Source organism: Mastomys coucha, unplaced genomic scaffold (assembly GCF_008632895.1).
Source record: "Mastomys coucha isolate ucsf_1 unplaced genomic scaffold, UCSF_Mcou_1 pScaffold14, whole genome shotgun sequence".
Classification (NCBI taxonomy): domain Eukaryota; kingdom Metazoa; phylum Chordata; class Mammalia; order Rodentia; family Muridae; genus Mastomys; species Mastomys coucha.
The window spans coordinates 35,724,700-35,749,731 of NW_022196896.1; the positions used below are offsets into that span (position 1 = coordinate 35,724,700).

Consider the following 25,032-nt stretch of genomic DNA (forward strand, 5'->3'; position numbering starts at 1 on the left):
TTTGAACTAAGGACCTTTGGAAAAGCAGTCAGTGCTCTTACCCGCTGAGCCACCTCGCCAGCCCGTACAGACAATTTTCGTCCTTGAATGTTTTCTGCCTAGACTCAGAACCATCAGCTACAAAGACAGTTTTCTTTTCTAAGCTGTAAGACATGATATGAATCACTTTGTTTGATATCTTACAAACAAAAACCTATAATTTTTTAAATTATTTATTCTATGACAGTTTCATATATTATATAATTCATTCTGGTCTCACTCACCACCCCATCCTCTCTTATACCACAGCACCACCAAAGCCCTCCTCTTCCCAAAAAGACCCCTTCCCCCACTATCAAAATCTTGTCTTCTTGGGTTTTTGTTGGGGGGGGGGTGCAGCAAACTTTTATTGATGATATTCAAGAGAGTAGGGAGGGTTCCCTAGGCCCCTCTTGTTATTATGGGGATCTGGGATGGAAATTGTGAGGAAGATGCTCAGTGTTGGGGGATGAGTTGGCACACAGACTCCTCAGCAACAGAGAGCCTCTCTCTTGTTCTCAATGTCCTTGCTGAGGTGGGTAGTCCAGTGATTCTTACTGCTTCGAGGCCATGTAGGCCATGAGGTCCACCATCCTGCTGCTATAGCCGTATTCATTGTCATACCAGAAACTGAGCTTTACAAAGTTGTCATTGAGAGCAAAGTCAACCCCAGCCCCAAAGGGAAAAGAATGGGAGTTGCTGTTGAAGGCTCAGGAGACAAACTGGTCCTCAGAGTAGCCTAGGATGCCTTTTAGTGGGCCCTCGGATGCCTGCTTCACCACCTTCTTGATGTCATCATACTTGGCAGTTTTCTCCAGGTGGCCTGTCAGATCCATAAGGGATACATTGGGGGTAGGAACACAGAAGTCCATGCCAGTGAGCTTCCTGTTGAGCTCTGGGATGACCTTGCCCGCAGCCTTGGCAGCACCAGTGGATGGAGGGATGATGCTCTGGACAGCCTCACGGGCATCACACCACAGCTTTCCAGAGATGCCATCCAGTCTTCTGTGTGGCAATGATAGTATGGACTGTGGTCATGAGCCTTTCCACAATGCCAAAGTTGTCACGTATGACCTTGGCCAGGGAGCTAAGCAGTGAGTGTTGTAGTGGCTATTCCTGGTTGTCAACTTGACTATATCTGAAATGAACTACAATCTAGAATTAGAAGGCTCACCTGTGGCCCTAATCTGGAGGCTGAGAGATACAAGTTTCCCACCTGAATCTTGGCATGGAGATCTTGAGGCATAGTGGCTATGAATCCCAGAAGATTAAGATAGGAAGATCTATGAGTTCAAAATCATCTGGGATTAAAGGTGTGGTGGAATAGTGGCTATGAATCCCAGAAGATTAAGATTGGAAAATCTACGAGTTCAAGCAAGCCAGCAAAGAACATCTCTCCATGGCCTATGCGTCAGCTCCTGCTTCCTGACCTGCTTGAGTTCCAGTCCTGACTTCCTCTGGTGATCAACAGCAATGTGGAAGTGAGCTAAATAAACCCTTTCCTCCCCAGCTTGCTTCTTGATCATGATGTTTGTACAGGAATAGAAGCCCTGACTAAGACAAATTGGTACCAGAAGTGGGGTATTTCTGTGACAACTGGACCATGTTTTGGGGAGGACTGTGGAAGGACTTTGGAACTTTGAGCTAGAAGAGCCACTGGTTGTTACGAACTCTGTGGGATGTTCTGTAGGAGCTTGGAAGATCATGTTGAGAAGAGTGCAGAGATGGAGACCTGGCTTGTGAAATTTCAGAGGGAAGATTAAAGACTCTTATCAGGGCCATGTTGTATTGATTGTGAAGATTCTGTGGTTTTGGTTAGCTGGGACTGAAGTATCAGCTGTAATTAACAAGATACCAAAACTACTAAAGCAAAAACTTTGCATTACTGGGACTATTGATGCTGGTTAGCTGGAGCTAAGAAATTAGCGGTGATTAAGAAGAGACCAGCATCACTGAGGTGACATCTTCTGGGAAGTATTTTCTGAGAGCACAAAGAGGCTGTGCTCCGGAGATAGCCAAGGTTGTACCTTGTGCTGCAGCAGGACTTGGTAGTGTGGAAGAGCCAGGTGGTACTGGCTTTGAAGGCATGAAGGGATCATAAAGAGCAGCTGAGGCTCAGCAGTGAGAGGCCGTGGGAGGCCATTGGTGAAGGTGCAGCCTCAGTTGCAATTGATGGCCCAGGACTGAATGGGTCATGCAAAGGAGTTGAGGCTTGGCACAATGAAGAGAGCCTATGAGAGGCTATTGGTGAAGTCTAGTTACAGTGGAAGACAGTGTTTTAGAGATGCCAGTACCATGAATGACCACCAAGAACAGCAGCAGGAGTAGAGTACAAACGTCTGGATCCTAGAAGACAAGGTGTGTGCTACAAAAGGCAGAGCTGGAGAAGTGACCCAAGCCCTTGGAGGAATCCAGAAGATCGTGAGTGAATCCCAGACATTGAATGGTTGAAGTTTGATTTTTTTCCTTTTAGTTGTGACTGTGCCCTGATATTTTTCCCTCTTGAAGGAAGAAAGTATTTTAGTGGAGCCCACAGTTAAGAGACCTTGAATTTTAAAAGACATTGGACATTTTAAATTGATTGAACTTTTAATATGTAAAGACTGTGGGACTTTAGATCTTGGGGATGAATAAGAAAGTAAGGGTTGAGGCTTAATAGTGATGTGTTTGTGTGTTAAGTTGACAAGGGGTCAATTGTACTGGCTGGTTTTGTGTGCCAACTTGACACAGGCTGTAGTTATCACAGAGAAGGGAGCTTCGGTTGGGGAAGTGCCTCCATGAGATCCAGCTGTGGGGCATTTTCTCAATTAGTGATCAAGGGGGTAGGGCCCCTTGTGGGTGGTGTCATCCCTGGGCTGGAGGTCTTGAGTTCTATAAGAGAGCAGACTGAACAAGCCAGGGGAAGCAAGCCAGTAAGGAACATCTCTCCATGGCCTCTGCATCAGCTCCTGCTTCCTGACCTGCTTGAGTTCCAGTCCTGACTTCCTCTGGTGATCAACAGCAATGTGGAAGTATAAGCTAAATAAACCCTTTGCTCCCCAACTTGCTTCATGGTCATGATGTTTGTGCAGGAATAGAAACCCTGACTAAGACAGGTGTGTAGGATTCATTGCTGACAATCTTGAATAAGTTGTTACATTTCTTGTAGTTCACGTGCATCACAAGCATGGGAGCATCAGCAGAAATGACAGAGATGACAACCCTTTTGGCCCCACCCTTCATGTGGGCCCCAGCCTTTCCCATGGTGGTGAAGATGCCAGTAGACTCCACAACATACTCAGCACCAGCATCACCCCATTTGATGTTAGCAGGACCTCACTCCTGGAAGATGGTGACGGGCTTCCTATTGATGACAAGCTTCCCATTCTCAGCCTTGACTGTGCTGTTGAATTTGCCATGGGTAGAGTCATACTGTAACATGTAGACCATGTAGTTGAGGTCAATGAAGGGATTGTTGATGGTAACAATCTCCACTTTGCCAAGTGCAGAGCAGAAAGCAGCCCTGGTAACCAGGCGCTCAATACTGCCAAATCCATTCTTGCCGACCTTCACCATCTTGTCTACTGGACAAGGCTGGCACTGCACAAGAAGATGTGGCTGTCTCTGAAACAGGGAGGAGCAGAGAGCCACCTTCTTGGTTTTTAGCCAAGACCATCCTCACAATCAAGCTGTCTACTATATCTTTGGGTAACTTCTCAGCTGTTACACCACTGAAGACAATGGCTTTCCCTCCCTCAGAAACTATAAGCTGCCAATAGCAATCCAGAAAGGTTCCAAACTTGTGGTTCTAACTGGACCCTCCTTGCAGGCTGGGCTATACTATACTATTGCATCCCTCTAAAATGAGTAGAAATCGCTAAAAGAAGACCTAAGGCAAATAGATTCTGTGCCCTTTCTTCTGCCTTTAGTCTTGTATTCTTCTCAATAATATTGTCATAAGATAACAGATTAAGATCCATTTTGAAGAGATGGGGAAGCAGGACTGGGGGCTTGTCAGATCCAGAGACCTGAAACAAGCAGCCACAGACTCTAAGAAGCCAGCAGTTCTGGGCTCTACAGCAGCAGCCTCGCTGCTGCCTGTAGAGTTGGAAGAGGGCGGGGGCAGAGGGGGGATGCAAGTGCACAGGGAGGGGGGTCCTGGCCCTTGGCTCCTGGACTTGGTCTCGCCTCGTCAGCGAACATTCTCGGCCTGTCAGAAATAGGAAGGTCGTTGATTACACACAGTTTCAGGAATCAGATGATGCAGATGAAGATTATGGAAGAGATTCATGCCCTCCTGCTAAGAAGACTCGGTCATCTTCAATGAAAATAAGAGGAGATCTGGAAAAAAGAAATCACAGGAAGACAATGAAGACTAAGACGAAAAAGACGTGAAGACCAAAAAGGATGATTCTCACTCAGTAGACAGTGAAGATCAAAAAGATGATCATAAAAATGTATGCCAGTACAGGGTGGTGGTGGCGCACGCCTTTAATCCCAGCACTTGAGAGGCAGAGGCAGGCAGATTTCTGAGTTTGAGGCCAGCCTGGTCTACAGAGTGAGCTCCAGGACAGCCAGGGCTACACAGAGAAACCCTGCCTCTGGAGAAAAAAAAAATGTACGCCAGCAAGGACAAGAAGCATGTAAAGAAGCTTCTAAGCAGAAAGAGATGCTCTTGGGAGATGTTGGCAGTGAGAAAGAGCCAGAAGATGATGACGAAGCGCCATTCCAGGAGAAAGATTCTGGCAGAGACGAAGATTTCCTAATGGAAGATGATGATGATAGCAATTATGGCAGTTCAAAAAAGAAAAAGAAAAAGACGGTTAAGAAGTCCAAACGTGAGAGAAAAGAGAAGAAAATGCCCAAACCCATACTAAAGGCTACAGTGACGCCAAGTCCAGTGAAAGGCAAAGGCAAAGTGCGTCGCCCCACAGCTTCAAAGACATCAAAGGAAAAAACTCCTTCTCCCAAAGAAGTGGAGGGGGAAACAGAAAGCCCTCCAGAGAGAAGACATCTGCAAGCCCCCCACTCGAGAAGTCTGGAGATGAAGCCGCATCTGGGGAAGATTAAAAGTGATATTTGGGGAGAGGTTTTATTAAAAACCAAAAAGGAAACCACCATAGGACGCGGTTTGAGCTGTGGCTTGACTCATGTGCTTTCAGCGCTGTTTCATTTGTCTAGCATAATGTTTTTCTCTCTATCATCTATCTCTCTCTCTCTCAAAACTGTTGTATGATGATGTGTTTAAGTTGACATGTTGTCTCAGTCTTTTCTTTGCCAATACCCTCCCCCACAAAAGCCATGTCAATTAATCCCTGGATCGATTGTTTCTTTCATCTTTGTGGTTTTAATGAATGGAAGGAATGCTGTGGCTGCACAACAATAAGATTTGAGGTGGACACAATGGAAACTCCTTCTTGCTAGAGAATAGCACCTTGACCAATAATCAAAAACAAAAAAACTAGAAAGGTTTTAATTAAATAATTGTTCTTTTTTTTTTTGTACTTTTCATAGACCAGTTGTCACCTAACATGAGCTTATATGTCTACTGTAAACATCAAAAAGAATCATGACTCTAAATCTATACTAGTGAGGCAGTTGGGATGTGAACATGAATTCTGGACTGTTAACTCAATTCTCACATTATTTCCTTGGGTGTGAAGGGAACGGTGCTCCTGGAACTTAGTATATTTGTTCTCAAAGAGATTTGGAGCCAGTGGTTCTTTTGTCTTGATAACGGTCTTATTTTTTTTTTAAGTGGGCCACCAGAATCAGTCTTAATTTCATATTTCATTCATGTTTTCATTGATTCAAGTTTTTTAAAATACATCCTGTTTTTGGGTAAAGTTTTACCAGTGATCCAAAATTAAAGAGAGATTTCTTTGCATTTTGATAACAAGATGAATCTTCCTCTCATAGTGTATTTCTTCACAGGTTGACAATGTTAAAGTTTTAAGCAAATAAAGTTTGAGTTAGTGTGAACTTCAGACACACACACAAAAAAAAGACACCAGATTAAACACAGACTGCTTTCAGAGAGGGAGCACCTATGACAGGACCACACTAAAGCTCTGGGGTTCACAATAGATACACAAATGAAATATAAGAGAAATTTGTTAGTAAAACCTAAATAACACCTTTAACTTAATAACACCTTTAACTTAAACAGAAATTTTGGAGGTTACACAGATGAGTAATATATGTTTAGCTTCCCTACAGTATGTTTGTTTGTTGTTTCTTTATTTCTTAGGGAGTGAGGTAGAGGAGAGAGGTTTGAGTCAAGGTCTCAGATAGCCCAGGCTGGTCTTGAACTCAGTATGTAGCTGAAGATGACTATAAACATTTTTTTATAAAGATTTATGTATTTATTTGATGTATGTGAGTACACTGTTGCTGTTTCCAGACACACCAGAAGAGGGCACTGGATCTCATTACAGATGGCTGTGAGCCACCATATGGTTGTTGGGAATTGAACTCAGGACCTCTGGAAGAGCAGTCAGTGTTCTTAACTGCTGAGCCATCTCTCCAGTCTGGACCAGGAACTCTTGATACTTCTGATTTCATCTTCCTGAGCACTACAGGAGTCGGTGTCACACCCAGCCCTCTAGCTTTGATAGCAGCTTTGATATGTGGATTGTGACAGAGTACCTAAATTCATTAACAGAAACTTGAAGGCCACTTTGTGGCTTCTATTATCACTAGTTCCCTTGTGTGCTGTGGATGTGATTGACACATGATCTAATACGTTAGTATATTGCTACAGTTTTGGAGACTATTCAATTCTGTCACACAGCAAGGCTCTCACCGTTAGAGCAGAGGGAGGGTAATAAATAATCAAGAAGAGGAAGGTGGGACACATTCTCAAGATATTAGTAGAAATGCAGTTTTAACTCATTGTAGATACAGATGTTTACATATGGATATGCATGTGTATATATGTATGTTCATAGTATATTGTATGCATGTGTGACACATTGTTCTGTTAGCTTAAAAGAACCTTTGAAGCAACAACAAATACCCTACCACCAACAACTAGATCAAAGTTTCTAATACTGTCCAATATAAGATCTTGGGAGAAAGGGCTAGAGAGATGGGTCAGAGACTAAGAGTGCTCCCTGCTCTTGCAGAACCTGAGTTTGGTTCCAGCATCCATATCAGACAGCTCACAAGCAAACTCTAGCACTAGAGAATCCCAAATGCACATACCAACACAAGATATATATGCATATGCTAGGAATTACAAAAGGAAACAAATTCTCATAGAAACAACTTAAAAGTTCTAACTCAGGCTGGTGAGATGGCTCAGCAGTTAAGAGCACTGACTGCTCTGCCAGAGGTCCTGAGTTCAAATCCCAGCAACCACATGGTGGCTGTTTTAGTCAGGGTTTCTATTCCTGCACAAACTTCATGACCAAGAAGCAAGTTGGGGAGGAAAGGGTTTATTGAGCTTATACTTCCACATGGCTGTTGATAACCAGAGGAAGTCAGGACTGGAACTCAAGCAGGTCAGAAGCAGGAACTGACACAGAGACCATGGAGAGATGTTTCTTACTGGCTTGCTTCCCCTGGCTTGCTCAGCATGCTCTCTTATAGAACCCAAGACTTCCAGCCCAGGGATGGCACCATCCACAAGGGGCCGTACCCCCTTGATCACTAATTGAGAAAATGCCCCACAGCTGGATCTCATGGAGGCACTTCCCCAACTGAAGCTCCCTTCTCTGTGATAACTCCAGCCTGTACCATGTTGACACATAAAACCAGCCAGTACAGTGGCTCACAACCATCTGTACAGCTACAGTGTACTCATATACATAAAATAAATAAATAAACCTAAAAAAAAGTTCTAAGTCTAACATTTCAGCAACCAGGCCCCAAACCACTTGCCATGGCTTAGTGAAAAAGAAATGAAGCCAGGCAGTGGTGGCACAAGCTTTCAATCCCAGCACTTGGGAGGCAGAGTTCTGAGTTCAAGGCCAGCCTGGTCTACAGAGTAAGTTCCAGGACAGCCAGGGCTATACAGAGAAACCCTGTTTTGAAAAACAAACAAACAAAACAAAAAGAAAAGAAAAGAAAAGAAAAGGGGGAAAAGGAAGTAATTACCTTTGTATTGCTGTGCTTGAAATATCTAACAGAAACATCATAGAGTTTCAATCCTTTGTGGCAGAGAGAACATGGCAGTGAAAGTGTGGTACCAGTTTCTCACATCACTGTAGATCATGACGTAGAGATGGTTTCTAAGGCCTGTCCTAGTGACCCTAACTCTATCAGCAGTCTCATTTCCTAGTGGTCCCATAGCTTCTGAGAAATGCAGCAGCAGTTGGAGAGCAAACATTTGAAACATAAGCTAGCCAGTGACATGTAGATCACATGTGTATTTATGCACATATGTATTAACAACAGTATGATGAAAACTATATAATGTGTGATTCAACATCTTTTGGGGTTGATGTATCTTTAGGTTTTTATGTTTAGTGGGGTTTTGGTTTTGGTTTTGTGTGCGTGTTGTTGTTGTTTTTAGAAACATCCTTGTGTTATATTTTCTTGAGCTGAGATGTCTGCATGTACACAGGCTAGCCTCAACCTCTCCATCCTTCTATCTAGCTAAGTGTTGGGATTATGGCTAAGCACCATTCTGCATAGCTCAAAGTAATCAAATGTGGTATCATTGGGAGCACCCGGAGTTACAGGACTCCAGCACTGATAAGGACATATACAACCTCATGCTTACACATTTTTATCAAAATTAACCAAGCTTAAACTAATTGCATTCTACCTAGCTTTTAGAAATAGTTAAAAGACACCAAGAGTGACAAGAGACTCCATTTAAATCAAGACGACCACCACAAAACAAACAACAACAACAACAAAAAAAAAAGAAACCTAAGAAAATATAGGAAAATACAGGAGATCTAGAAGACAAGTTTCATTTTAAAAGGTCTGATTAGAGAAAATGATGGTGAAACAGTAGGAAGACATAAATAAATAATTTTAAATTATTTTGTTAGTAGAACACATATATCAAATTCAAGTTCAGGGGGCTGGGGACATACCTCAGAGATCTGTAAGGCCTTCCATGACGGTCTCTCGTGATTCCTTGGGTGCACATCCTCCCGAGATTTGAGTGGGGGTCTCCCCATGGGGGTCTTTCAGAACATATCTTGAACTAGACTCTGATAAGATTAAGATATTTTGTCAAGGAATCTTGAGGTATCTTGAAATGTTCTGCCAAAATGATGTCCTGATGTCTGCTGCTGTTGCTTGCCGAGTCCTTACGCTACCAAATTCCTCTAAAAATCCCTTTTGCTCATTTTAAAAAGAGGCTCAAAAACGTTCACCCTCACTCATCTCTCAAATCCCACTTTGGAGAATCCAGCATATGCATAGTAAATAAAGCTTGCTTAGTTAGCTTAATTTGGGTAGTAGTCTTTATTCTTGCTTGATGGGGTCAATGTTCTTGGAGGCCCCAGTGAAATTAGACCCCAACTCAGACTTGGGGACCCGAAGAGCTACTTCTCTTCGGAGTGCACACCTTGAGGAAATTCCAAAGCCCAGGGACATGCTCTTGGTTCCATGGACTACTGAAGTGAACAAGGAAAACAAAAAGAGATCAGCAACCACCTGAGAATACCTACATCCATGTCATAACTCAGAGTGAGGCAACTCCTTCTGTAGCATCTGACAATGCTCTGGTGGCATCCTGCCTGTCTGGGGACAGAAGGTAGCTGATAAGGTACGTCAAGTCCTATCCAGGGCACAAGTAAGACATTGCTCTGCCTCTCTTGTTTTGATTTTTGTTTATTTGTTGTTTTACTTTTGGTTTTGGTTTGGCTTAGTTTTTTGTTTGTTTTTGTTTTGTTTTGTTGGTGCCTGTTTCTTGGTTTCCTGTATCCAGTATTTTTTATTATTATTTGTATCTTCTTGTCCTTGCTGTTTCCTTGCTGTTAGCCTTCTGTAGTCTGAGCTTGGGGGTGACTGGACAGATGGACAGAATGGGTACTAAGACCAGTAAGCCTGACACTCCTTTTTTGTTGTTTTGTTTTGTTTTGTTTCTTTGTTTGTTTGTTTGTTTTGAGACAAGGTTTCTCTGTATATCCCTGGCTGTCCTGGAACTTACTCTGTAGACCAGGCTGGCCTCGAACTCAGAATCTACCTGCCTCTGCCTCCCAAGTGCTGGGATTAAAGGCATGCATCACCACCACTGGGCCTGACAAACCTTTTAAATTTTTTTTTTAAAGATTTATTTATTTATTATATGTAAGTACACTGTAGCTGCCTTCAGACACACCAGAAGAGGGCATCAGCTCTTATTACAGATGGTTGTGAGTCACCATGTGGTTGCTGGGATTTGAACTCATGACCTCTGGAAGAGCAGTCAGTGTTCTTACCTGCTGAGCCATCTCAACAGCCCTTACAAACATTTTAAATGGATTTGACAAACTTTGCATACCTATAGTTAAGCAGGACTATGATTTTCCTATCACCTCCAATTCTATTGTGAGCTGGAATTACCTACATTCTGGGTCGAATGGCCCCCAGAGGGCACCTTCTACTCCCAGATGGCAATGCCACCCTTGGTATGTCTGAACCGAAGAGTGTATATTCTACCCTGGGCAGAAGCAACATCTAATTTGCCCCAACAGATGAAGGTTTGAGTGATCTGAATGGGCAAGGTAGCAAAGAAGACTCCCTAGAGACCTCTGACTGGGAACCAAAATCCCTTCAAGAAATCATGTCCTATAAGACTCTCAGAAGGATCCTTTCCTTCCTTCTGCCATACATTCCTCTTCACCCTCTGCTGCCTCAACCTTCCTGGAGCCCATTGGCTTCTCCTCCTCCTCCTCCAACTCCTCAGCCTCTAGGGCAATAATCTCACTGGACTACTCCTTGGGCCCCCTGCCCTCCCCCCAGACGCCTGCCATCTTTTCTACTCCCCATACCACCCGTCAAGACTTTGTGCCCCCCTTTACACACACACACACACACACACACACACACACACACACACACACACACACCACTAGCCTGCAGCTTCAGTGTCTTCCCCAGGCAGACCTGTGGCTTCTGTTTCTATTTCTATGCCCAAAGCAGAAGCAGAAGGACTCTAGGCCCTGTCCTTCCTCTCTGCTGGACCAGGGAAGGACGATACCTATGTGTTCCATTTTCTATAACAGATCTTTACAACTAGAAAACCACCTGAAATTACTGCCAACAAATTCTTCGCACTCTCTCACTATGAAAAAAAGAGAGTGAATCCTAGCACAAGCAACTAAGATGCTGCCCAGATTATACACTCTTGACATGACCTGAGAATACAAGCAATTGACAAGGTTCTATCCAGAAGGAAACCAGATTGGAACTATGGAACAGAAAGTCACCCAGAGAGTGCCACCAGGCAGGCTCTATTGGAGGGCCTCAGGCTTACAAACCTAATCCTTCTAAAGTAGTTGATGTAAAATAGTGCTCAGAAGAATCACCTTCAGTGTTCCTTGAACACTTTCTGAAGGCATGCTGGCTATATATTCCTATAGATCCAGAGGACCCAGCAAATCTGAAGGTAATTAACCTGGCCTTTGTAACCCTGTCAACATCAGATGTATGGGGAAAAAATACAAAAGATGGGTGAATTTGAAGAAAAGAATAGGTCAAAATTATTAGAAATAGCCCAAGAAGTGTTTGACAATAGAGACAGCAAAGGTTTTCTATAAAGAAAATAAATAGGGCCACCGTGGCAGCACTACATGCTCCTGGCATTTGAACCACACATGAGTTCCTCAGCCAAAATCAGTCCTGACTCTGGAAGAAAAGGGGCCATGGCTCTTTCAGTTTAGGCTCCTGGTAAATCATGGTAACCTCAATTGGTTACCTGCAAACTCCTTGTATATATAGGAGCATCATATTTGGCGTTACTGAAACCCTTGAGGCCTCCTGACAAAAAGAACAATGAAAGTAGAGGAAATTTAAAAGTATAATTAGACTACAAGACTGACTATTGATTTGGGAACTGTGACTCATTCTCTCATTGTTATTCCTGAATGTCTGCTTCCCTTGCTAGGGAAAGGTTCCATGCAATTTGTTTTCAGATTCAGGCAAGATGCCTAAGATACAAACAGGGAATTTAGCCATAGCCCTGACTGTCACCTGCCCCTTAAGAAAGAAATATATACCCAAGATTCAGACAAGGAACTAAAGGAAATTTTGATAAAAGGTGTTCTTAATATCTGGGCTGATAATAACTCTCCTGGCCTGGTTAAACATATGCCCCTGATAATAGTACAACTGACTTCTAGGGCACAAGGTCAAACAGTACCCTATTTGCTCTAAGGCTAGGGATCCACATCAGATACTGGGATGAGGCAGGCATATTCAATCCATGCCAGTCAAACTGGACAACTATTACCAGTGAAAAAAAAAACAGGAACCCAAGACTGGTACAAAAATTAAGGGACATTAACAAGAAGATACAAATTTTTCACCTGGTGCTGGAGAGATGGCTTAGTGGTTAAGAGCACTGGTTGTTCTTTCAGAGGACACAAGTTTAATCCTCAGCACCCACATGGTAGTTCATAACTCCATGTTTCAGGTGTAACTCCTCCAGTTCCCCAGGGGATATATTTCCTCTGATCTTCAAAGATACCGGAAATATACATGATGCATATACATACATACATATAAACAGGCAAAGCATTCACACATATAAAATAAAATAAACCTATTTAGAAAAAGAAAGAAGCTTACCACCCAAGTGTTTCCAGTCCCTACAGTCTGCTCGTAGTGTAACCACCTGAACATGAGGTCTATACTGCGTTTGATTTAAAAAATGCATTTTTCTCCACTCCTCTGTCAAAATTAAGTCAGGCCATCTTTGCATTTTAATGGGTATATCATAAACTGGGAATTGTTTGGTTGCACCCCTGGACAAGGGACTGAAGTGCATATTTTACATATAAAAGTAGACCTGACCTGACCTCCAGGTTTTCCCAGCATTCCTCAGTTCCTATCTAGCGTACTGTGCCCCCAACCCTGCGCCCTTTCCCAAGAACCTCTTGCCTCTATAATCCAGACATTTCGGTTTACATGCTCTTTCTCTTCTCTCTGTGTGTGTACATCCTTTCTCACTTCCCACCCCCAGCTTCTCCTGTTGGCTTCCCTGGCCTCATGAATGTTTGGAGAACTGACTCAGACCCAATTATCTCAGGGAATGAGGAACTCCCCTATCATCTTTGATGAGGGTCCTAACCAGGACTCAACCTGTTTCTCAGTGAGTATCCAAAGGATACCTTCCTCCAATATATGGATGATTTATTATTGGCTGCCAAGGATAAAGAAGCCTGCTTTGGGCTACTCTTGGACTCTTTAAGGACTCTTTAAGGACCCCTCTGTGGGGGGCAACAACCCCTTGGAATGAACAGAGAAGCATGAGTAGGCTTTTAAGGACTTAAAGGAGGCTCTTATACAGATCCCCGTATTGGACCTCTCCCTGATGTTACCAAGCTTTTCCATATTTATGTCCATGAAAGAAAGGGCATTGCCAAAGGAGTACTGACTCAAATTATGGGTCCCTGGAAAAGACCAGACATCTTTCAAAAAGACTGGATCCAGTGGCCTTGGGATAGCCACCTTGCCAGAGGCCATAGTGGGTACCACAATCCTTATGAAAGAATTAGACAACTTATATTGGGACAAACTCTAACTATAATGGCTCCACATGCACCATTGTTCCTACTAAAGGATGTAACTAACTGGTAGATATCAAAGGACTGTTTGACTCAATAGTAAGCTCTCCATTTAGACAAAGACAGACTGGCTTTTAACAAATCTTTGGCCATCAACCCTGCCACCTTGCTGCCAGATGACACCCCTGAGGAACCTGTCCATGACTGTCTTCAAATGTTGGATGTCATCCAAGGTACTCAACCAGACTTGATGGATATCTCTCTTTATTGACAGAGATGCAGACCTCTACACTGATGGCAGCACTTTCATCAAAGAAGGAATCAGGTGTGCAGGATCAACAGTGGTTACAGATCAACAGGAAATCACTGGGTTCAAGCTCTGCCCAGTGACATATTTGCCCAGAGAGTAGATATAGTAGCCTTGACTCAGACACTAAAATGGGCTGGAAGAAAGGAAATAACCATTTCTACAGATAGCCAATACGCTTTGCTACAGCTCAAGTTCATGGACAGATATATAAGCAAAGGGGCCATTTAACATCAGAAGGAAAAACAATAAAAAATAATCAGGAGATTATACAGCTTTTGGAGAACATCTGGCTACCCATCAAACTAGCTATTATGCATTGGCCAGGGCACCAAAAAAGAAAATAGCCTATATGCATAAGGCAATAACTATGTGGATCAGATTACAAGGATTACTACTCTAGGTTAGCTGTTCTCAATCTTCAGGAGTCTAATGATTTTTTTCACAGGGGTCACATGAGATCACTGGAAAACATATTTACATTATAATTTATAACAATAGCTGTTGCAGGAATTATAAAAAATGAATCCACCCCACAAACTTTCCCGCGGGGCCATGTTCTGAGCCGATGCTGTCCCGGGCATCACCATGTCCTGGCGGGCTCTTGTTATTTTCTCCCAGCTAGCAGCATCTTGCTCACATGCAACTCTTTACACACACCCACAATCATTCATCTAACACCTAATATCCGGTAAAGAATTACTCTTATGGCTTAATTATCTCATCAGATGTATATAATAATAAAATCACAATCTATAAGATGCCAATACAATAATTTCAGAACCAAATAATAAAGACAATATTCTAACACAATTAATCTATTTTGTAAAAACCTTTGCTTGGTTGTTTAACCACTTGAGATCTGACTCTTCATTGTCCTCTGACTCCATGATGATCTCTCCTCCTCCTGCTCCTCTGACCTTTTTCCTCCTCCAACTCTAGCTCCACCTCTCTATTCCTGTCCAGTCACAGGGCTGTCACTGCCCTAATGTGATTAGACAGAGAAAATGCTGCAGCAAATAGCAAAATTATGAAGCAGCAATGAAAATAATTTTATGATTTGGGATCACCACAACATGAGGGTTTGACAATCAGGAAGGTTGAGAACCACTGCTCTTAACATAAATTAGAATTCACATTGTATGTATCATCCTCAAAGTTCAGGAAAGGTAAAAAGGATCAGAGGTTAAGAGCATTGACTGTTCTTCCAGAGGTCTTGAGTTCAATTTCCAGCAACCACATGGTGCCTCACAACCATCTGTAATCAAATTTGATGCCCTCTTCTAGTGCATCTGAAGACAGTTTCAGTGTACTCATATACATTAAGTAAATAAATAAATAATTCTTTAAAAAAATAAAATAAATATATTCTTTTGTTTGTTTGTTCGTTTGTTTTTGTTTTTTGGGTTTTTTTTTTTTTTTTTTTTTTTTTTTTTTTTTTTTTTGTTTTTCGAGACAGGGTTTCTCTGTATAGCCCTGGCTGTCCTGGAACTCACTCTGTAGACCAGGCTGGCCTCGAACTCAGAAATCTGCCTGCCTCTCTGCCCCAAGTGCTGGGATTAAAGGCGTGTGCCACCACTGCCCAGCCAAATATATTCTTTAGACTAGTTGACTTCTTGCCTTATGCCCTCCTGAGGGCTTGCTGTACCCTATAATGAAAACAATTTACTTCATATAAGATAGTCTATGGGCAACCACCCCCACAATCCCTCAGGTACACAGAAGACTGTTGTAACATTACCCAACTCCATTCTCTGAATGCTTAAGAGGATTATAATTAACTTGGATAAAATGTTTCCTCAGGTCCAGATGCTCAGCCTCTTGGGTACTGTTCACCCGACTTTCAGCCCAGTGATGCTGTGTGTTAATCCATCACTTTAAAACTGACCGGCTTGAACCCAGATGGGAAGAACCTGCCCACTGCTGTTAAGATTGCTGGTATTTTTGCCTGGATTCGTCACTCACACCTCAAAAAGGTACCTGAGGACCTTCAAAAAAAAATGGGCTACCTGAAGTAGACAGTAACTGAATGTGACCCTCAAGATCTATAAGGTTTAATGTTACTATTCTGTTCCTGTTTTCTTTTATTGTTATGTATACCAACCACATTGATAGTCCTAACTTGGGCTATATTCACTCCCTTAAGCTATGAGAATGCCCACAAACCACCCACATGGAACTGGGACAATAGAAGAACTTTCAGGACACAGGACCAAACGAGGCTGAGCGCTGACTTTTTCGGTCTATTCATTTTAGGTCCTACTGTTGATGATTGGTGTATTTATGAGTTTAGCATGAATCAAGTTGCTAGGTATAATGCCTGCCCCAAAATATAGCATACAGGTACTTGGTGTTGTAGTGATCTTAATAAAGAAAAACACCTACAAATCACCCAAATTCATGCCAGTCCAGCTCATGGGGCTTGTTTTGTGCTGAAGAAAGTGAAGGTGAGTATTTTTTTACTTCTTGGAGCTATACAACTATTGCTGCTGGGAAAAATCCAAATTTGATCTTCTGACTATAACCCTAAGTCCTACTGACCAGATTGAGCCCTAATTGTGAACAAAGGTCATGCAATCTTAAAGTTTATGCCAAAAATGTGGAATATACATGATTCCCCCTTGTACTGGCTGGGTTCTCATGTCAACTTGACACAAATTAGAGACATCAGAGAAAGGAGTCTCAGTGGAGGAAATACTTCAATGCGATTCAGCTGTAAGGCATTTTCTCAATTAGTAATAAAGGAATAGGGCCCGGCCCACTGCAAGTGTTGCTATCCCTGGGATGGCTGGTGGTCTTGGGTGCTATAAGAAAGTATGCTGAGCAAGCCATGAGGAAGCTAGCTGGTAAGCAGCACCTCTTCGAGGGCTCTACATCAGCTCCTGCCTTCAGGTTCCTGTCCTGCTTGAGGTCCTGTCCTGACTTCCTTTGTTGAGTAACAGTGATGTACAAGTATAAACCAAATAAACCCTTTTCTCCCCAACTTGCTTTTTGTTCACGGTGTTTTGTTGCAGCAATAGAAACCCAAACTAAGACTCCCCTGGAATAATGGATGGACCTAGGATCTTAGGTTGTATATCTCTGGACATGATCCTGCCTACCCTCATTACAATTCAAAGAAAACAATTTCAACCAGAACACCAATAACTATAGACCCCAATGAAAACCTTTTTCCAGGGCTGATGAGATGGCTCAGCAGGTAAGAACACTGACTGAGTCCTGAGTTCAAATCCCAGCAACCACATGGTGGCTCACAACCACCCGTAATAAGATCTGACGTCCTCTTCTGGTGCATCTGAAGACAGCTGCAATGTACTTATTTATAATAATAAATAAATGTTTGGACCGGAGCAAGCAGGGACTGAGTGAGAGGAGTTGATAGAGTGAGCAGAAGTCCTAAATTCAATTTCCAACAACCACATGAAGGCTCATAAATATCTGTACAGCTATAGTGTACTCATATACATAAAATAAATAAATAAATCTTAAAAAAAAAAAACTTTTTCCTGTATCTCAGATTCTCCCATCACACCCACAACCCACCATAGCAGGCACACATCTTAAAGATTTGTTGACTAACTACTTACTGTAAGGCCTATTTGGACTTCTACCCTTACTCATGACTCCACATACACTTCCATACACCTTGCCCTCTTTTAAAGTCCAAAGGCCTCCAATACCTACATCTATTCTCCCAATGGAAGTTCCCCTCTTAACTATGTTGTCAGTAGCCTTTTCCACCTTGCCCTCTTTTAAAGTCCAAAGGCCTCCAATACCTACATCTATTCTCCTAATGGAAGTTCCCCTCTTAACTATGTTGTCAGTAGCCTTTTCCTTCCTCAATCATTCTACACCTAACCTAACACAAAATTGTTGGCTTTGTTTGAACCTAAGGCCCTCTTATTTTGGGGGATGGCTTATAACCAATCTTTTACAACATTAGCGCAAGTTACTGCTGATACTTGTCCTTGGTCCCAGCCCAAGTTAATCTTAGGTGATGAATAGGACAGGTACCATGCCTTATCTTCAGTACATCAGATTACTTGACATCTCTTTATTTGGCTAATTGTGTGACCATTGTATGCAACCTAACTGTCACTGGCATGGAGAACAAACAGCAGTTTCTTCCTGCCTGTACAGATGTCTGGTAGACCTATAATGGTGGAATTACATGTTGCTTATCAGTCTCTCCATTGTATATGAGACACATTCATTTTTTTGTATTTTCACTCATATTCCTCAAATTTATGTTTATGATAAAGATGCTGACCACTTACATCTAGCTATAATATCAGACCATCCTAGAGCCAAGAAGGTGGCTTCCACTGTAATAATACTTTTTTAGCAGGTACAGCCATAGCTGCTTCTGCAGCCCTGGGAACATCAGCACTAGTCCTACAAGACCAAGAGATCAAATTAAATGCCCAAATTAAATGGGACTTGGACTGTTAAACAAAACTCAGTCTCTAGATTAGAACAAGTAGGTGCTTTGGCCAAAGTAGTATTCTAAAACTTGCTCTTTACGAAACAAAGAAGGGTGTGTGTGGCCGTGGGAGAAACTTGTTGCTTCTATGCTAACCAATCAGGAGTAATTTGAGAAAGAATAGCTGTGGTAAGAAATGATCTTAGAACCGAATACTTAGATTACCAAGGAGGAAATAATTGGCACTAATACCTATTCAACTTGTTGCCCTGGCTAAGCACTCTCATGTCAGGGGCTGCTGGCCCACTAATACACAACCAGGCCATGTATCTTCTGATGCATTACAAATTTCATCAATTGATAAATAGAAAGTGATGAAATATCTACCCTCTGCTGGTATTGTCAGCCCATGAAACAAACAAAAATGTAGTTCCTGATCAAGAATTTGAGACACATAAAACAAGAGGGGATGATGGACCAACCTGATTCCATCTTAAGGTTGGAAGCCATTTTGTTACAAGGTCAGAATAATTTTGTTTCTCTTTACTGTAAAATTCAAGTTTGGTCATGCTTTAACCTATTTCTAGAATCTGATATGTTCCCTACCTATGGAGTTTAACGCACAGTTTGAACATACCTGAATTCTGCCCTCATAAGATGTTCAGCCAAGGAATCTTGGGACATCTATAGACTTTCTTTCAAAATGTCAAATAATCATACCTGTTGTCAGTTTCTACAATTTTCTTGCTAAGTCTTTATGCTGTGAAATTCCTCTGAAAATACTCTTTTTTTTCCTATAAAAAGAGGCCCAAAAAGTTCACCCTCTCTGGTCTCTCAAATCCCATTTTGGAGAGTTAAATCCTATGCATAGTAATTAATTGGCCTTAATTTGGGTAGTGGTCCTCATTCTCATTTATAAATTAATTTGCAAAGTCAACACTGCAGAGTCCTGTTTTTTTTTTTTTTTTTGGTTTTGCAAGACAGGGTTTCTCTGTGTAGCCCTGGCTATCCTGGAACTCACTCTGTAGACCAGGCTGGCCTCAAACTCACTAATCCACCTGCCTCTGCCTCCCAAGTGCTGTTAAAGGTGTGTGCCACCATGCCGGTTGAGAGATGGTCTTAATATCTACCTGTGATAGGCCTGGAGATATGGCTCCATTATGTAGACCAGGCTTCCCTGGAACTCACAGAGATCTGCTTGTTGGTGCCTGCTGGGTGCTGGGATTCAAGCTCCAAGCTCCAATTTGTCAAAAAGCAGTTGCCATGCCCGCAATCCCAGCTGTTGGCTGGAGACTTAGAGGTCTGAAGTTCAAGGTTATACTCAGCTACAGGGTGAGTTAAACTGCAGCCTGCATTACATGAGACCTTGTGTCTTAAGTTTTTTTGTTTTGTTTTGTTTTTTCAAGACGGGGTTTCTCTGTATAGCCCTGGCTGTCCTGGAACTCACTCTGTAGACCAGGCTGGCCTCGAACTCAGAAATCTGCCTGCCTCTGTCTCCCAAGTGCTGGGATTAAAGGCGTGCACCACCACCGCCCGACGTGTCTTAGGGTTTTATTGCTGTAAAGGGACACCATGACCGAAGCAACTCTTATAAAAGAATGCATTTAATTGTGATTGGCTTACAGTTTTAGAGGTTCATCCCATTATTATCATGGCTGGAAGCATGGCAGCGTATAGGCAGACATGGTGCTGGAGGAGCTGAGATTTCTACATCTTGATCCACGGGCAGCAGAAGAAGCATTTTCGACCTCAAAGCCTGCCCCCCAATGACCCACTTCCTCCAACAAGGCCACACCTCCCAATAGTGCTACTCCCTCTGACCAAGCCTAAAGGAGGCTCCACCACAACCTGTATCAAAAGAAGAAAAACGAAGCTTCACCAAAACACAACCGTTAGCATCAGAAGCCTATTGTTAGCCTCCAAATCCAGTGATGACGTCATCCCTAGGCAACAAGGACCTTCTTGCTGTTGCCATGGCAACTGCCACACACTCCCTGAGTACGCTTGTGCGCAGTTGTGCGGTGCATCCTTACCAGGCATCTACATCATGGCCAGATAAAAGACAGAGACCCCGAACCCTCCCTCTCTTTTCTTCTCTTCCTCGCTTCTTTCTCTCCCCCCACCATTCAATAAAGAACCTCTTCTTCAGGAATTGTGCTGGCCTGGTGTGATCTATTCGGAAACAAGCCACCTTCCAACTAACAACAACAGTTACTAAGTGCTCATAATGGCCATGCACTTGCAATCTCAGAAGTTGGGGAGTGGAGTCAAAACAAAAAGTCTGCCTTAAATTTGCCGCTGATCTGGGCTATCTAATGACTTCCTTGTCAGCCTGGGTCATAGAGTAAGATGCTGTCTCAAAACAAACAAACAGCATTTGGAGGAAATATATTTCTAAACCAACTATCTACTTACTGCTTTATGTGTCAAATGCTAAGCAAATGGAACCAACTGCCTACAACTCTGTGTAGCATTCAACCTCCTATACTTACTTTTTTTAAAAAATTAAATTAGTTTTATTGTCATAGTTTGCTTATAGTTCTTGTGATACTTCATACACTCTTTCCCTTATCCTTTATTGCCCCATGGCTTAGTGCTGAGGAGTGGTAAGGAGACATACATGTATCCTGCTCCATCCTTATCAAGCATCCCAATTATCCATTAGAATGAATCAGAGTAGGCACTCTGTAGATTAGCTTTCAAGATTCCTGTAATCTCAAGTCCCTGTTTGGCTATTTCTCTGTATTTTCTTGTTTTCATCTGAAAGTCTGTGAAGTTTTATCTGGTCAGATGTAATTTATAAGAAATGAAGTCTTTTTTTTTTTTTTTCTGAGATGAGGCATTGATATGTATAGCCCATGCTGTCCTCAGTTTTGGGATTTGGATTACAGGCTGTTCCTATCAAGCTGGGTACATTTCTTTCTTTTGTTTTTTGAGACTAGATATCATGTAACCAGCCTGGCCTAGAACTCACTGTATCTAATCTCTATCTCTGATATTAGAGATTACAGGCAAGCAGAACCTCAACCACTAAAGTTAAAGTCTATAATTTTGGACGTATAAATTCTATCTTGAAAAGTATATGAAGCTATGTATCACTGCCAAAATTACCATATACCAATAAGACTGGGGCATAACTTAATCAATATTGCCTGGTGTAGAAGACCGCCCTGGGTTCAATTCTTGGTACTTAAAACTGATTGTGGAGTCTCGAAAAACCAACCAACCAACCAACCAAACAAACAAACAAAAAAAAACCATTGTGGAAAGGTCTGCCTGTAATCCCAGTGCTATAGCAGAAGAATTACTTCAAGTTCAAGGCCATGCTGGGTTACAGGTTGAGACCTCATCTCTCTCTAACCCCAAAATCTACTATATCTTGCCCTCACTCAAGAAAGTCCCCGTGAAGTCAGTATCTTGTCTGTCTCTAGAACCCAGTGTCTTCTGCAGCTATGGGTTTTCCTTTCCTAGAGTGTTATAGAAATGTGAAATAGTATATAATCTTTCAAATAGGCCTAGGTATAGAATGAGCAGAACCCTTTTGGTCTGCCTTCTTTTACTCATTAGTGCTTCTGAGGTGCTAAGGCTTCATTGCCGGAATCTGTGGACTAGAATAGTGATAGTTCCAAATCTATAGGTTGCCTCCCCTGATTGACTCAAGTATGCAGTGATAGACACCGTTCCTTTTTGTTTATTCCAGGAATGGACCCAAGGTCCATGTACTGGGGAGATGCTCTGCCACTTGAGCTATGTCCTCATCGTGACACTTACTATAGCGAGTAAAGCTTCGAGGACCATCTTCTATTTTGTGTGGACACATGCATTGACTTCTGGACAAAAGACAAGCATAAGAGTGCTGAGTAGCGTGAAACTTTAGTGTTGAGGTTTGGTCTGTTGCCATGTTTTATAATGCTAAACACTGTACCAGAAGGGAAGGTATAGGGCTAGGAGTGACTTCTCACAGTTACAAGCTTTTGTTGTGCAAACCTTGTTCCTTGATTTAAAACTATTAGAGGTAGATAGGTTTTGAGTTACCTGGTTGCCGGTGGAGGAGAGAGAGGAGAGAGGAATGCAAGAGGTGGGAGTCGGGGGTGAAGAAGAAGGAAGAACAGGAAAAGAGGAGGAAGCTGCCAGGAGAGGAGATGGAGCTTAGGCATGTGGCCAGAAGAAACAACAAATATCTGGGGTATACTGCTCGGGAGGTAGCCAGGGCATCAGTTTGAAGAGTAAATTTTGGTGTTCCTCCCCGCCCCCCCGCCAGGAGTAATTGTCAAAGACAAATAAAATAACCATAGTCTGAGTCTCATTTATTTGTAAGCTAGTCAGAGATAAGCTTAAATTGATTCTACTACAGTTTAGCTGTCAAATTTGAGCCATAGTGGCTGTATCATTTTAAATTCCAGAGAAACTTAGGGTTACAGTTGCTTCTTATCTGTTCTAATATTTCATAATTGAAGTCATTTTAGTACTTAGTTGAGTGTGAAGTAGTTTGATTGGTGTTTCAAATTGTATTTCCCTGATAACTAATCATCCTGTATACTGATGGCTTACATGAGAAATGTCCTCCATAGGACCTGGTTTCTGAGGTCTTAGTTCCCAGTAGGTGGTTTGTGGGAGGTAGAACCATGCTAGAAGGATCATGTCACTGGGTTGGGCTTTGAGTTTCTATAGTCTAACCCCATTCCCTGTTTGGACACTGCTTTGTTCTGCAAGCCTGCCACTTGCTACTATGCTTACTGGCCATGACATCTAGAAACATAACCCATGCTGTTTTGTTGGAGCAACAGAGAAGTAACTAACATACACACCTATTGTTATTTTCATCTTGATACATGACTTCCTGTGGCCTGTGCTGACCTCCAACTAAGGATATAGCCAAAGATGACCTTGACCTCAAGACTCAGGTTTGTGCCACCAGGCCCCAGCTCTTTTACATCTTTTCCTTTTCTGTACTTTTAATTTTAAAAATTTATTAGCTCTTTGAGAATTTTTTATAATGTTTTGATCATATTTCATTTTCTAAAGTCAAGCAAATCGTTTAATAGTTTGCCCAGTACCACCCAGCTAAAAAGGGAAAGCTGGATTTAAATTCAAACCTACTATTAAAGTGTTATAAATTTGGCTCAACCCAGAGAACACAGATTGACAATAGATCGTTGTAATAACATGCGGTTTATTGATCCACGTACGTGGGGTTGCCCACCCTCACAGGGGAGGGGGGAGGTTGAAAGTTTCCCGGTGGGGGGGAACCCCACTCCCAGTCTCAGGAACGATGACCCCAAACACCACCAAGACCCGAATTTGACGCAATCAGCAAGAGGCTTTTTTATTCAGTGCTGGGCGAGACTCATATCCCACGCAGGAGTAGAGGAGTCAGGCCTCCAGCAAAAATTTAGACAGATTTTTATATCTACACAGTTGCTGGGGCATAGGAAGGTACGGGGTGGTCTCTGATTGGGGCCGGCTCGCTCTAGGATTCCGGGGCAGGTTAACCACCTGGCAGTTGTTTGTTACCTTTTCTCTGCCAGGTCGTCCTGGTCCCCTTGTTTCTGGGTTCTGGGAGAACTGGTCTCCCACTGAGTTCAACCAAAGGCTAAGTTCCCACAGTACAGTTTGAAAAGTTAAACTTAACCTCTAAGGGTCAACCCCGAACTCAGAAAGCAGACGTCTTTTATACTTTACAGAGGGTAGATTCCTGCAACAGGGCTAGCTGGCTTACTCTGGTTGGTGGAACACAGGACCAAGGATCTCATCAGGCATTGGTTGGCTTGTTCTTGGCTTAGTCAGCCAACTTCTCTATCCAGCTCTGTACCTGTCCTTGAAAAGTGTCTGGGAAGGGGCTGAGTGACTAGTAGGGGGGTTGTTGGCCACAAGGTCAGGGTGACAGCTTGTGGTCTTTTTTGAAATTTGTTACCTCCCCCTTCTCCTCAGCCAGCGACACTCTGACAGTCTCCTTCTGGAAGCAGCTATTCCACCTGGGGATTTAAACAAAAGCTCTCTGCAGACTGTCAGTTCCTCCTTTGAAGAAGCCGCCTGGAAGCTCACCTACCGAGATACCACGCCTACCTGACTGAAGACAGCCTGAAGACATCCGAATTGGAATTGCTGGGAACTTTGGCACCTGACCTTCTCTGCAGTGTTTATGTTATGCAAATATCACATAACCTGGAACTCACTCTGTAGACCCGACTGACCTCTAACTCAGAAATCCGCCTGCCTCTGCCTCCCAAGTGCTGGGATTAAAAGCGTGCACCACTATCGCCCGGCTGGTTTCGGATTTTATGTGACTATGAAATCCTGACCTCCCTAAGTAAAGTGGGATACATTGACTGGAATATTTCGACTTGGTATTCGTTATTTCTCTCGCATTTCGAATTCTCTTTCAGGTCCTTGTTCCCTCCTCTGAGAGAACCCAGTTCATGAAACTGCAGGCAGTTTCAGAAATTCACCACAGGAGGAGTTGGGGGGTTCTTTCAAGAATTGCTAATCTTGTTTTGTGGACCTTAACGTCATTGCGACCACCAGTTATTTTTGTTTTGGTTTTACTTAGCTTAGTCAGAATGGCCTGGTCATTCTGTCTCAACATTCTGACCACCAGAACTTTGGTTTTACAACATGTCCTTGGGTATCCC

General features: G+C 42.7%; 2 pseudogenes; one reads left to right on the plus strand and one right to left on the minus strand.

Annotated features, from left to right (window-relative positions):
• Positions 1-357: 357 nt before the first annotated feature.
• LOC116089368 lies at positions 358-3,669 on the minus strand (annotated as a pseudogene).
• Positions 3,670-3,986: 317 nt separating this feature from the next.
• On the plus strand, positions 3,987-5,067 carry LOC116089369 (annotated as a pseudogene).
• The last annotated feature ends 19,965 nt before the right edge of the window (positions 5,068-25,032 follow it).